This window comes from Oryctolagus cuniculus, chromosome 15, assembly GCF_051225735.1.
Source record: "Oryctolagus cuniculus isolate XC-2025 breed Fujian yellow rabbit chromosome 15, ASM5122573v1, whole genome shotgun sequence".
NCBI classification, from domain to species: Eukaryota; Metazoa; Chordata; class Mammalia; order Lagomorpha; family Leporidae; genus Oryctolagus; species Oryctolagus cuniculus.
Genome location: NC_142881.1, coordinates 78,822,139 through 78,834,632, shown reverse-complemented (window position 1 = coordinate 78,834,632; position 12,494 = coordinate 78,822,139). Strand labels below are relative to the sequence as shown.

At 51.5% G+C, this 12,494-nt stretch overlaps 1 protein-coding gene and 1 long non-coding RNA gene across 5 annotated transcripts in view; one reads left to right on the top strand and one right to left on the bottom strand.

The window, feature by feature from the left end:
* The window catches only part of GRID1 (glutamate ionotropic receptor delta type subunit 1), a 760,175-nt gene that overhangs the window by 145,552 nt on the left and 602,129 nt on the right, over positions 1 to 12,494 (top strand). The gene's annotated exons all lie outside the window — the stretch shown is intronic.
* Positions 74 to 7,462, bottom strand: LOC149122091 (uncharacterized). 3 transcript variants are annotated; one of them, XR_016221754.1, is made up of 4 exons: positions 7,336 to 7,462; positions 4,907 to 5,058; positions 3,258 to 3,393; positions 74 to 246 (listed from the first exon to the last, which is right to left on the bottom strand). It is a non-coding gene; the product is annotated as an uncharacterized LOC149122091 (long non-coding RNA). The 3 variants fall into 3 exon arrangements; XR_016221752.1 differs by lacking the exon at positions 74 to 246 and having other exon boundaries at positions 2,621 to 3,393; XR_016221753.1 differs by lacking the exons at positions 74 to 246; positions 7,336 to 7,462 and adding an exon at positions 7,114 to 7,241 and having other exon boundaries at positions 2,621 to 3,393.

Genomic DNA, 12,494 nt, shown 5'->3' with positions numbered 1-12,494 from the left:
GGGCTGCAGCTGTCAGTGGTGACCCAAATCAGTTTATTATTTTTTTTTTAGAGATTTATTTTATTTACTAGGAAGGAGGGAGAAAGGGAAGTGGAGAGGGAGAGAGGCCTTCCATCCATTGGTTCACTCCTCAAATGTTGCAACAGCCAAGTTGGAACCAGTCTGAAGCCAAGAGCTTGGAGCTCCATCCGGGTCCCCCATGTGGGTGGCAGGAGCCGAGCACGTGCACCATCTTCTGCTGCCTTCCTAGGGGTGATGACAGAGAGCTGATTCGGAAGCGGAGCAGTAGGAAACTCTAGCTAGAGTTCCAGTGTGGATGCTAGCGTCACAGGCGGCGGCTTAACCCGCTGCTCCACAATGCCATCCCCAAGGGTCACTTCCATTTTTTTCCATTTGGTTTCTGAGGGTGTTGGAAGAGGGGCGTAGTCTCTTGGAGCCCCTGCGTGTGGGTGTGTGGTACATGCTCTGGGTTTGTGTGTGGTGAGCGTTTAATACTATGTCTCCTGAAAGTCATTCGTTCTTTGCTCTGCTACCAAAGTCACTTTCCTGAAATGCACCGTCCTGCTTGCAGCCCCAGGGCCCCTTCCTCCCTTTAAGGATCAAGTTGGGATCCCTTGACAGTGCCCGTGGGCCTCTGTGATCTGTCACACATGTCCCTCCCCTGTCTCTCTCTCCTGCCCTCTCAAGACCTCGTGTCCCAGCTATGCAGGAAGTTTCAGCTGGGGCCCAGGCAGGCAAGCAGCTCCATCCGGGTTGGTCGGAGGAGAGGGGTTAACATGCAGGACTCCGACAGGTGTTGGCAGAGGTGAGAACAGGAGAGGTGGAAGCAGCCCAGACTAACAACTAGAAGCAGGCACTGAGACCTCAGGGCTGGAGGGAGATGGTCGGTGAGCCAGGACTGCTTGGTTGGGATTGGGACCCCCTAAAAGGGCTAGGCCAGGGGACTGGGAGTCTGAAGGAGATCTAGCCATGGCAGAGACACCAGAGGCAGAGAGAGAGAGAGAGAGAGAGAGAGCGAGCGCGAGAGAGCCTCTGTGTGTGTGTGTGTGTGTGTGTGTGTGTGTGTGTGGTTGTCAGCAGTCCCCTGGGCATAGTGAGGAGAGCAGGGCACAGCTCAGAGTGCAGACTGGCTGGGACCCCTGTTCCCATTGCTGGACATGTCCTATCCACTCCTGGGGTGGGGGGCTCACCCTCGCCAGACCCTCTCTCTGTCATCAAGACTCCGAGTGTCTCTCCATCCTGGAGGGCTTCTCTGGCTCCCATGTCCCTCTGCCAGACTGGCTGTCCCTCCTCTGAGCTCTGCAGCCCTCTGCATGTCTCACACTAGGTCATGGGGTTGTCATCATGGAAGGTCTTTTCTCTCTCCCTCTGAGCAGTCGGCTCCTCAGGGGTGGAACTCCTGCTTGACTTGACTTTGAATCCTTGGCACCAAACTCTGGGCTTTGTCCACAATGGGGCTGAGCAGATGCTTGTGCAATTCAGCAAATGGGTGAGAGGTAACTGGAATAAGATGTGGGGTTTTCTCTAATGCATGCATGTGCACACATGTTCACACACGTGCACCACATGCCCGTGCGTGAGCACACATTGATGTGTATGCACATGCATGCACGTGCACCCAGCTGCATGCACACACACGCACGCACAAGCCAACACCCGCTCATCTCAGGTGCTGGCAGCAATTAAAGTCAGAGGCACAGATGAATGTAGTCTGTGGCCAGCTATGAATCTTGCTAACAGTCACCAAGGAAGATCAATAAATTTGCCTGCTTCCTTCTAAGTCGGCACGAGGTTTCACTGGAGGGCCTAGGGCAGCTCAAGGTGAAAACTCTTCCCTCAGAGGTTCCCCAGCCTGGCCTCTGCGGGGAGGGGAGATGCAGGTGAGCCCCAGGCTCCCTGCAGGCCCACAGGATGGGGGTGAGCATGTCAGGGCACCTGTGCCCTGGGGTCAGAGGCCCTGGCTACAGAGTCAGGCTGTGGCCTTGGGGTGCTGCCCTGGTCATTCTGTGACACTGCAGAAAGCCCACACCAGTACATTTTGGCTTCATGGTCCCCCTAGCTGCTTGGGGCCCTGGAGTCTGAGGATAGGGGCTTGTGACAGCAACTGGGCCACTGCTTTGGTGGCTGGGAAGCTGCCATGGTGGGAGTGTTTGCATCAGGATATCAGCAAGTGCTGCATACCAGGACCCAGAGCCCAATCAGCGCAGCCCAAGCTGCACACTTTGTCACTTGCACCACTTTGAGGGTGTGTGTGCACACATGCAACTCGGCAGTGCTCACTGAGGGTGGGCTCCGCCAGGGGCTGCACAGGATGGGAAAGACGGGGCTGAGGCCTGGAGTGTCCCTGGAGGCTCCACCTGGCCCTGCTGTCACCAGCTAGTGGGCTTTGGGTGACTCTGAGACTCAGTCGCTCTCCATCACTCAGGATGGGGGGAAGAGGTGCATGTGGCCGAGATGTCTCTGGTCCTGGCTGCAAAGTAGACGCTCCTTAGGAGGTGGGTGGTGGGGGCTTCTCCTTGAATTATGTGCAAATGAGCTGATAATGGTTCCTGCACCATAAATACCTCCCCTGCGACCAAGACAGCTCTGCTCCCCCCCCCCCCCCCCCAATGATCTCTCTGCCTCTCAGCAAAACACAGCTGCCAGGGTCCTTGCTTGTTCTTCCTGGGCCTCTGGCTGCTCCCGGATTTCTCACATTTTCTGTTCTGGTGCAGTGCTGGGCCTCTGGGTATATCTGTTAGTTCTCACAGTCCCTGGGAGGATGGGTCACTGGCAGCAGTGGAGGGTTGCTGAGCACATCCACTTGCAGTCTTTGGAGTGCTGTGATGGTAGGAAGGCGTCCGTTTCTCTGCATCCACAGGCAGCCTTCCTTCTCATGAGGTGCAGAGGAGTTGGCCCCGGCACTTGGAAAATGCTGCCAGATCTTTCATGTTATTACCAACCCAGTTTTTCCCATGATGCCATCAAGCCTCAGGTCGGCTAAGTGACCTTCCCGATGTCGCAGAGCACATGTGCTGGGTCCCGAGTCCCTGCTTTCCCCATGAGCTGTGGGTGTCCATTGAAGGCGATGAGAAGGTGAAGCTGGAAGGGACCTGGGATGCCCCTTTTTTGGTTCTCCTCTAGGATGTGTGCCGAGCCCTTGGTTTCCATGGACACACTGCCCCAGGTCATGGACACGCCGTCCTGGTTTCCCAGCTTGCTCCTCTAAAGCTGATGCAAAGGATCAGGTGGTTCTGCTGGGGAAATGGTCTACTCACCTCGATTTACTGCTCTCTAAAAGAGTTCATCAGATCTGCCGGCCTCTGTGGCTGCATCAGCCTCTGTGTTTTATGGCCGTGGGGTGCTCATTGTGTGTCCTCGGCTGTCACTCAAGGAGGCAGTGGGGGTGGGGGCCTGTCAGGGAAGGGAAGAAGCAATTGCTGGTGTCAGCACTGGGCCCCGTATTTCATAATTGATCTCATTACATTGTCACAACAGCCTTGTATGGTGGACACTTGTGGCTCCATTTTTCGAACAGGAAGATTGAAGCTCAGGTTATTTAACATAAGGTATTTTTTTCAAGATTTATTTTATTTATTTGAAATGCAAAGTGACAGAGAGAGGGAGAGACAGAGAAGGAAAGATGTCTTCCATCTGCTGATTCACTCCCCAGATGCTGCAACAGATAGGACTAGACCATGCTGAAGCCAGGATCCAGGATCTCCATCCACTTCTCCTGCATGGGTGGCAGGGTCCCAAGTATTTGGGTCATTCTCTGCTGCCTTCCCAGGTGCATTAACAGAAAGCTGGATTGGAAGTGCAGCAGCTGGATTCAAATTGGCACTCCTGTGTGGGATGGCAGCATTGCAGGCAGCAACTTAACCTGCTGCACCACAATGCCAGCCCCTGACTAAGGTTATCCAGCAAGAAACACAGCATTGGTGACTGTGACTTCCGATTCCATTGCCCCTTGGCAAAGCAGAAGGTTCTCAAGTGAATCACCAAGCTTCCTCTTGAGAAGAGAGCCACTGGAATCCAGAGTCAGTAGAAGAAAAGAGTGAAGATCAAAGTGGAAATTATGAAATAGAAAGCAGAAAAGCTCAAGAGAAAAAAAAAGGCAGTTTAGAGCTGGTTTTTTGTGAAGATGAAATTGGTAGGCCTCTAGAAGACTGATCACAGAAGAGAGAGAGAGAGAGAGGAGACACAAACCACCAGCGTCAGGACCGAGAGAGTTGTCACCACTGTAGAGCCCACAGATATTAGACAATCAAAGGATGTGATGAAGGCCTTGAAACGCTAGCAGTTTTGACAACTAAGCTGAAATGGATGATTTCTTGAAAGGCACAAATTACTAAAGATCGTTTGTGGAGAACTACAAAACCTGAATAGTCACATGCGTGTTAAAGTCCCATGCCTATTCCAGGACTCGGATTTGTAGTTTGAAAGCCTCTGAAAAAGATAACTCCTAACCCGGATAGCTTTGCTGGAGAACTCTGCCAAATATTTGAGGAAGAAACAGTAGCAAATTTGTACAAGAATTTGTACAATTCAATTTGTACTTGAATTCCAGAGAATTCAAGAGAAGGGAATACCTCCCAAGTCATCCTATGAAACAAGTGTTATCTTGATACTGGAGCTGACCAGAGCTCTACAAGGCAATTAGATGGATATCTTTTATAAACAGACACACACACACACACACACAAATACTCTGCAAAAAAAGATAAGCAACAATATATGAGGGTTCTTTAAAAAATTCGTGGAAAATGCATTTCGAAAAAAACTATGCATGGATTTCAAATTTTTTTGCACCAAAATAAACTGATCTGTTAATTCCATTTTCCATGAACTTTAAAAATTATTTATCTATTTGCAAGGCAGATTGACAGAGGGAGGGACAGAGATAGAGATAAAGACAGATAGATACCTTCCATCTGCTGGTTCACTTCCAAGTGGCTGCAACGTTATGGGCTGGGCCAGGCTGAAGCCAGAAGCTCTGTCCTGGTTTCCCACATGGATAGCAGAGGTCCACACACTTGGGCCATCTTCCACTGCCTTCTCAGGTGCATTAGCAGGGAGCTGGATCAGAAATGGAGCAGTGGGGACTCAGGATGCAATGTTAGCTTAACTGTGGTTGCACCACAATGCTGACCCCATTAATGAACTTTCTGATGAACTCATAAATACCAGCAATGAACAATTGAAGTAAAATTCGAAAGGATACTATGTATAGTATAAAATAATGTGAACTATTTATGGATAAATGTGGCAAAAGCTAGCAACCTATATCCTGAGATCTACAAACAATTCTGAGAGAAGCTGAAATTAAGTGGGAAGATGCCCTGTGTTCATGGATTGGGAGACTCATTACTGTTAAAACATGAGTTTTCTCCACATTAATCTTGATTCTTGATTCAATGCAATCCCAATAAGAATCCCAGAATGTTTTTCTTTTTCATGTGGAAATTGATAAGCTGATCTTTTTTAAAAGATTTATTTATTTTTTTGAAAGTCAGAGTTACACAGAGAGAGAGGAGAGGCACAGAGAGGGAGAGGGAGAGGGAGAGGGAGAGCGAGAGAGAGAGAGAGAGAGAGATAAAGTCTTCCATCTGATGGTTCACTCCCCAGATGGCTACAATGGCCAGAGCTGTGCTGATCCGAAGCCAGGAGCTAGGAGCTTCTTCTGTGTCTCCCACATGGGTGCAGGGGCCCAAGGACATGGGCCATCTTCTACTGCTTTCCCGGGCCATAGCAGAGAGCTGGGCAGGAAGCGGGGCAGCCGAGTCTTGAACTGGCGCCCATATGGGATGCCAGTGCTTCAGCCCAGGGCGTTAACCCACTGCGCCACAGCGCCGGCCCCGACAAGCTGATCTTAAAATTCATGTGGAAATGGGCCGGTGCCACAGCTCACTAGGCTAATCCTCCACCTGCCGAACTGGCACCCTGGGTTCTAGTCCCGGTTGGGGCGCCGGATTCTGTCCCGGTTGCTTCTCTTCCAGTCCAGTTCTCTGCTGTGGCCGGGGAAGGCAGTGGAGGATGGCCCAGGTCCTTGGGCCCTGCACCTGCATGGGAGACCAGGAGGAAGCACCTGGCTCCTGGCTTCGGATCGGCGCAGCACGCTGGCCATAGCAGCCATTTTGGGGGCGAACCAACAGAAGGAAGACCTTTCTTTCTTTCTCTCTCTCTCTCTCTCTCTCACTAACTCTGCCTGTCAAAAAAAAATTCATGTGGAAATGTAAAATATCTAAAATAGGCAAAACAACTTTGGAAGGAAGAATACTCTTGGAGAACTAACACTATGTGACTTTTTTTTTTTTTTAAAAGATTTATTTATTTTTTTTTTGAAAGAGTTACAGACAGCGAAGGAGAGACAGAGAGCGCAAGAGAGAGAGAGAGAGAGAGAGAGAGAAAATCTTCCATCTGCTGGCTCACTCCCCAGATGGTGGAACAGTCAGGTTGTGACCAGGCTGAAACCAGGAGCCAGCAATTCCTCATAGGTCTCCCACATAGGTGTCAGGAACCCAGGTACTTGGGCGATGTTTGGCTGCCTTTTAGCAGGGAGCTGGATCACTAAATAAGCAACTGGGATTGGAACCAGCACTCCGATATGGGATGGTCGCGTCCCAAACGGCAGCTTACCCTGCTGCACTACGGAGCCGGCCCCAGAGGATTGATTTTCAACAGCGGTGTGAAGGCAGTTCAATGGAGAAAGAATAAATAGCCTTCCAACAAATTGTGCTGGCATGGTTAAATATCTATGCACAAAGAAGTACACTTCAATCACCTTGTACTCTCTATAAAAAATTAGAAAATACATCATAGCCATAATCGTACAACTTAAAGATATAAAACTGCTAGGAACAAACGAAGTAGAAAATCACTGTGAACTTAGGTCAGGCAAGGCTTTCTTAGATATAATGCGAAAAGCACAACCCACAAAAGAAAAAACTGGATAAGCTGGATTTCATTAAAAATGAAGAACTTCGGCTCTTTGAAAGATACTGTGAAGGTAATACAAAGCCACAGAAGGAAAGTATTTACAAATCACAGATCTGATAAAGGAGTCACGGAATATGAAGTCCTGTTAAAAATCAGCAAGAACAGCCAACACAATGGAAAACGGCAGACACATACGGGTAGCAAAGAAGTGGGTGAATAAAGTCTGACTGCTGATGACCGAGATGTACGTTGGAGGCGCAGTGACACACCACCTTCTAGAACTGCTAAGATCAAGAAGGACCAAATAGAGCAAGCGCCGGTGTGGTGATAAAGCAAGGGGAATTCCCACCCCCTGCTGGTGGGAATGAGAAGGGACCTCCACCAGCTACTTAGCAGAGCAGTTCAGCAGTTTCTTACGAAGTCCGTCGTACACCGTCCGCATCAGCCACTGGACTCCTGGGTAGTTATGGGAGAGAAATGAGAGCTGAAGTCTGTGTGTTGACTCAGGGAGCAGCTTCAATACCAGCAGCCCCCAAGTGGAGACAGCTGAACTGCCCGTGCGCAGGTGAGAAGCAGCATAGAGTTGTAGGAGGCTTAGCCTCGCAATACTGCTACTTGGCCATGAAGTGGGATCCGCTCTTGGTACAAGCAGCGACGTGGATAAAGGCCAGAATAATTAGGCTGAGTGAACGAAGACAGAGGAGGGGATGGCCTGTATGATTTCATCTGTGTGCAACACTAGCACAAATGGACTCAGCTGTAGCACATCAGTGGTTGCCTGGAGACCAGCACGGGGGCGGGGCAGGCAGGGAGGCCTGGGAGGGAGAGACCCCAAAGGGGTACAAGAAAACTTTGTGTGTGTGTGTGTGTGTGTGTGTTTGGGGGGGGGTGATGAGCATGTTCATTATCCTGTGATCAAACATACACCATGTGTTTAAAATGTTACATTTTGATATGTGCAATTTATTGCATGACAGCTACACGAGGCCTGTTGCAGGAGTTCTGTCTCCACTTTGAGAAGCCATAGTGGCTGAGATCTTGTGAACAATGGCTTACCTGCTATGGTTTCTGAAGACGCCTGAGTCTGAGCATCGGGCTGCAGAGCATGCGCTACATCAGGGGGCGGTGTGGATTGGCTGCTGTCATGCCCGGGAGAGAGAGGGTAGATCTGCCCGGTTACGGCAGGCGCTCCGAGTGCACGGAGCGATTTTTACTAATAGTCCTTGGAGTGCACTGTACAAGCAGCTAAGTGAATTGCAATCTCTTGGAAGCTGACATCACAGTTTCTAATCTCCGTGTTGGTAATTTTCTTCCTTTATCGCCCGTCTGCATTAAGGTTTATTAGTGAGTGTGCAGCCCGCCCAGAAGCCATCAGGTGGGGACAGATTAGCACGGCGCTTCTGGAACAGTGCTAGGGCACAGCCCATCCGGTGAGCTCAGATGGCGCAGTAATTAGCGTGACCGAGACACCGGGCTGCCACGCTGGGGCGGCCTTGGCCGCTCTCGCTGTGCAGTAGCTTGTTCCTCTCCATGAAGAAATTCATTAGTGGTGTGTGGTGGGGAGCGGTGTAGGGGCTCCTCCACCACTGACTCCAAGTCTTCATGGTCCCCAGTCGCCCTTTGCTCTTGGCCAGGAGACAGAAGTCCCCATCCCGGCCGACTGGCTGCTTCCCAGAGAGAGGCTGCCGGGAAGCACCCACAGCCTCACCCACACTCCCGGCTCCAGGGCTCTGAGTCTGTGGACCCTGATGTACAGTGGGTGCCAGAGGCCAGTGCAGGTCTCAAGTCACTGAGTCAAGCTCTCACAGAGCTCGTTTCTTTGTGGTTTGCTCCAGCAACTTCTGAGTGTGAAAAACAAGGCTGGAGATTGTGTTCTCATCCAGTGTTTCCTGTGTGCCTTCCGCCCACCAGGCTCAGTTCTCTGGGTGTTCACAGAATGTTAGAGAGTCAGGGTTCCCAATGCCCTCATGGCATTTGTAGTCTTGCCCAGGGGACAGGGACTAAACATACAAGCCCACAAAACAGGTGCTAGGGAGTACTTGGTAATGAGTACTTCTTAGAACAGAATGCACAGAATTCAGGTGGCTCCTCTTACTCTGAGATTCCTTCTCTGGGTTCATAGCTTCCAAAAGCTGCTTCTGCTGCTGATCCTTCTCCTCCTCTCCCTCCCCCTCCCCCTCTCCCTTTCCTCCCTTTCTTCTCCCCTCCCCTCCCCCTCCTTTATTTATTTATTTTTTTGAAAATCAGAGTTACGTATAGGGAGGGAGAGACAGAGAGATCTCAATCTTGCAGCTGCTGGTTTACTCCCCCATGGCTGTTGCAACTGCTAGTACTGGGCCAGGCTGAAGCCAGGAGCCAGGAGTTTCTTCCAGGTTTCTCACATAGGTGACAGGGCTCCAAGCACTTGGGACATCTCCCATTGGTTTTCCCAGGTGCATTAGCAGGGAGCTGGATTGTAAGTGGAGCAGCCGGGACACAAACCAGTGCCCACATGGGACGCAGGCATCACGGGCAGCAGCTTTACCCGCTATGCTATGCCACCGGTCCCTCTAAACACTTCTTGAAAGAGTGTGAAGTGTGTCTGTGTTGGCACAGGTGTGTGCATGTTGCTGTGTTTCCTCTGGCTATACTTCTCACCGGATGTCTATAAAGTGCCTGCATCCGAAGGAAGGGGTGGAGGGGTGACTCCAGGTCATCTGCCTGCTCGTGTGTCCGTGGGCACAGACGTCTGTTCTGAACCCTCTCCTGGGTCCGATGCTCTGCTGCCTCTCTAAGTCACTTTGCTCTTACCCTAGCTGGGCTTCAAGCTGGTGCTCCCTTCTGTGGGTTCAGTATGTGTCCCCTGGCAGGTGCAGCTCACCTGCCTTCTGATGGGGGGTGACTGCCAGAGTACAAGTGTTTCCCTGTAGTCACGAGATGGGGTCTGCACCCCCTGCTCCTGGAGGGCCACACCCTGTGGACTGAAGCTTTGGAGCAGCTGGATGGGGCTGGATGGGGCTTTTTCATCCTTGCCACCCCCGAGCTGGACCTTTGGACCCACATGGTGCTGGCTGCAGTGGGCGGCCGTGGCTGGGCACAGGTCACAGGTTCAGGCACACAGCCGTTGGGCCCTTGGGAGACAGTGATTTTGTGGCGTGGCTTCTGGAGTTGGCCACTAGGAGGTCGGGGTCAATTGATGACTTTGTCACATGGGGAGCTGACTTTGGAGGTGCAGTTTTCGTGGAGTTGAGGTGATTTCTGAACTGAAAACACATCTCGTCCAACGTCCCCTTAAGGCCCTGATACAACCCATCTCCTCCTGGAGGGAGTATGGCGTGCTCTTCACCGTGGGGGGACCAGGCCCCTGTCCCTGCCTCTCTCGTGCATACTAAGGTCTCTGCGTGTCTGTGTCTCCCAAGCACACAGGTCGGTCTGTCTGTCTCTCATTCCTTCCCCCTCTGTCTTTCTATCTCACACACACTGGAGCCTCTCTCTGTGTCTTTGGCACTTTCTCTCTCTCTCCCTCTCTCTCTCTCTCCACACACACACACGTACCCCTTCCTGAGGCAGGATTTTCCCACAGGTAGCTCTGAAAGCAACCATCATTGGAGGGAGACGGGGGAGCCTAAGGCACCGTAATTGGCCTGCACGTCTCTCTTTGCTGAGGTTCAGGTGAGAAAGTTCTTGGGAGCAGGTGCAGCCTTTTCCTTCCCTGGGTGTCTTTGCCGTTTTGGAAACCCTTGTTCTGTGCTGGCTGCTGTCTGGCTGCCGACCTGATGTGATGGCAGCCGCCCCGTGTACGCCTGGGGCTGTTTCACCGATGCCTTGTCTGAATGCGACTTCTCTCCCCAGATCCGGTCCCCTCCTGTGGTGGGTGACACTGCTGTCGCTGGGTGGTGTTCCTCTCTTCCCTTTGCAGCTCCCAGCTGCTGGAACACGGCCTCTCTCCTTGGCTCTCCGCCTTTGTCACCCTCGCCCTTACAAACCCTCACTGATTTGGACCTGCACTAGAGTGACAGTCACCGGTCAAGACTTTTCTGCACTGGCAGTTTCTGTGTCTGATCTGCTCCTGGGGTCACCAGAGGGGGTCTGGGCACAGGAGGCTGATGAGTTGAATCCTAGCCTGAGCATGTTCAGTTGCTGTCCTCTGCTTGTGGGTCAAGTTCAAGCTTTGCAAGGTGACCTTCCCCCTACCTCTCCCCTTCTTCTGCACCCTCACCTTTTCATCTTCTCCCACCATTGCCTTTAACTGGCAGCAGTGTTGGATTGCTTTAATTCTCAGAGCACATGTGGACTGCTCCCTCAAGTGCTTTCCTCTTTCCAAGCCTCAGTGCCTTTGCGCAAGCTGACCTTCTGCCTGGGAATACCTTCTTTTTGCATTGTACCCTGGTGTATTTCATAGGCATCTTCCTGTTCTTTTAGGTAACATTAGGTAGCCTCGCCATGTGCCATTTTTGTTGTTGTTGTTTGATGACATCTATTGTGTTTCTTGCACTGTGCTAGTATTCATTTGTTTCTGTAAACTACTCTCTTCCTTTTCCTGTCCCAGGCTGTGACATTTGAAACTCTGTGTTGTTTACTCTCTGTTCCTAGAGAGTACTGGTCCAGGACTTGGCATAATAACTGTTCTGGGGCCAGTGTTGTGGTGCAGTGAGTAAGCCACCGTCTGCAGTGCTGGCATCCCATATGAGTTCTGGTTCGAGTCCCAGGGGCTCCACTTTGCATCCAGCTCCCTGCCAGTGTATCTGGGAAAGCAGCAGAAGATGGCCCAAGTGCTTTTGGGCCCCTGCCACTCATGTGAAAGACCTGAATGGAGTTCTGGGTTCCTGGCTTTGGCCTGGCCCAGCCTAGGATGTTGTGGCCTTTTGGGGAGTGAACCAGTGGATAGAAGATCTCTCTGAATCTCTCCTTCTCTCTCTGTAACTCTCTTTCAAATAAATGGATAAATAAATACATAAAACTTTTAAAAATATAACTCAAGAATGGCAGTGCACTCATTCCAAAATAAATCCATTCTGCCCATGTTAACCAAAGGCTCACTATGTGCTGGGCACAGCTGCAAGCCCCAGGACCACACACAGGTGAGTGCCAACCATTGGATTTAGCACACACTCACCCCCCAGGGGCCGCCGGTGCCCGGAGTGTCCTCAGCCGTACATGTTGCAGCACAGTAGCCTGAGCTGAGGAGAATGGGTTCCAGAGAGAATGGGGAGGGAGCGGGGCTGGCAGTGCGGACAGCTTTGTTTGGAAGGCTGTTTGTCAAGGGAGCTGACAGGCGGCAGGTGCAGGAGGGGTCATGGTGCCGAGAGTACTGTTTCTCTCCTGGTGGGAGGTACGGCCGTGTGAGCAGGTCCTGATGGAATGGCTCTGCAGATGGCGTGCTGCAGAGAAGAGAGAAATGACGGGAGGGGATGGATTCTGTGCTCTGGATCTAAGGGTAATTCAGTGAGGGGAGTGATGGGGCCTCGTTCAACTTCTCCCGGCTCCATTAGTCAGCCAAGGAGCTGAACATGGAAGAGAATGCAGGGCTGGCCTTTCCCTCACCAAGTCTGAGTGCCACTGCTGCCAGGACTCCTGGCACGAGCAGGTGCAGGTGG